This window comes from Telopea speciosissima, unplaced genomic scaffold, assembly GCF_018873765.1.
Source record: "Telopea speciosissima isolate NSW1024214 ecotype Mountain lineage unplaced genomic scaffold, Tspe_v1 Tspe_v1.0485, whole genome shotgun sequence".
NCBI classification, from domain to species: Eukaryota; Viridiplantae; Streptophyta; class Magnoliopsida; order Proteales; family Proteaceae; genus Telopea; species Telopea speciosissima.
In genome coordinates this window covers 5,720-7,500 of record NW_025317821.1, presented here as the reverse complement: position 1 = coordinate 7,500, position 1,781 = coordinate 5,720, and the positions used below count along the sequence as shown (strand labels likewise).

General features: G+C 37.2%; 1 non-coding gene across 1 annotated transcript; it reads right to left on the bottom strand.

The window, feature by feature from the left end:
- Positions 1 to 825: 825 nt before the first annotated feature.
- Positions 826 to 898, bottom strand: TRNAT-UGU. The gene has a single exon. It is a non-coding gene; the product is annotated as a tRNA-Thr (tRNA).
- Positions 899 to 1,781: the final 883 nt, after the last annotated feature.

Sequence of the window (1,781 nt, the reverse complement as noted above, 5' to 3'; positions counted from 1 at the left end):
CAAGATAATTTTGAATCAGAGCTCTGGATTTTTGTTCATCCCTCGTCGTAATAATATCTCGGGGTTTGCAACGATAACTTGGTATATCTACTATACGATCATTAACTAAAATATGTCTATGATTAACTAATTGACGGGCTCCGGGAATGGTCGAAGCCATACCCAATCGAAAAAGGATGTTATCCAAACGCATTTCAAGTAATTGTAGTAAAACCTGACCAGTTGACCCTTTTGCTTTTCCAGCGATACGAACGTATTTAAGTAATTGTCGCTCTGTCAGACCATAATGAAAACGCAATTTTTGTTTTTCTTCTAGACGAATACGATATTGAGATCTTTTCCCGGAACGAGATTGGTTTCTAGGATCACTTCCGGCTTTAGGCCTTTTACTAGTTAATCCCGGTAAAGCACCCAGACGGCGTATTTTTTTGAAACGAGGTCCTCGGTAACGAGACATAAAGACTCCTCTCTTTTTTTTATTTTATTGTTATTGAAATTTCATTTTACATAGAATAACCCTAAATTAAGTTAAGACTGAACTAAACGATAAACGAAGCGAAATCTACTGAAGTACTCTACTACAAAGAATAATGAGATGAATTGTATCAATATCCGGACTCTTTTGTATATATAGGAAGTGAAGGGTCCTTTTCCCGATTTGTTCTGTCGAGATCTAACTGCTCCAATCTGTTTTTTATTCATAGTTGGAAGTTCGTACGACATAATAGATTATTGCCTTTGGAGAAAATGGAAGAAATCTTTTCAATATTCCTTGAAATAAAGTAGACATTATCAATCATATAAAAAATCGAACAAATAGAGATAAGCCAGCTATCGGAATCGAACCGATGACCATCGCATTACAAATGCGATGCTCTAACCGCTGAGCTAAGCAGGCTTACATAACAGAAATTGTGCATAGCATAAGAATTCAGCAAACTACTGTTTAACTATTAGTTATTCTGAATTCATCGAATATATATATATATAAATAATATAATATATATATATAGCAATCGCATAGTTATAGCAATAGCGGGTCGATCCTAAGGAAAGGATAAGATAAGTAATCAAAATTAATGATAAGGATGCAATCCAGATCATAATGAGACACTCCTTCGGTTTCATTCAGAAAGGTAGAGGATAGGACAAAAAAAAAAAAAGAATCGATCGTTCGAGTATTCCAAACCGCATGGAAAAATGGGAGGAAGAAAGGCATGGATATTAGATAGTATATATCTATCTATATTGAATTGCAGACCCGAGAAATTACTGTTCCTTTTTCTGAAACAGCCCTTGTTCTCCCTCATCTTGGCTTTGTTGAAGCTTGGACCTGGCCCATTGGAGTCGCCTTAGGGTCCCCTTTCAAGCCCCCCAAACATTGGTTGCAAAGGAGGAAAGCCCAAGGTCTGCAACTCACTTTTTATGCTGCTGCTACAGTAACTCTGCCTGTTCTGGGAAGTTTTTCTTGTTTCTCCTTCATCCAAGGTCAGTTGGAGATGAAATCAGGTCCTGTGGAGTCGCCTTGTAGTCTACTTTCAAGCCTATATAGGCTCAGCTGGTGATATCTAGCCCTCTTTCTCTGCTACTCCAAACTGTGATGCTCTATAATGCTGCCAGTTGTTGAAATAATGACTATTTTGTGATATACTACTATATTGAACCTATTTGATGGGTTTTACTTGCTGAGTTATATTGTTTCAAGATTATGGTTTGTTTTATAATGGATAGAAGGTGCTATTGGTGAAGAAGGGAGCTACCATTGGTGAAGAAGGGAGCTA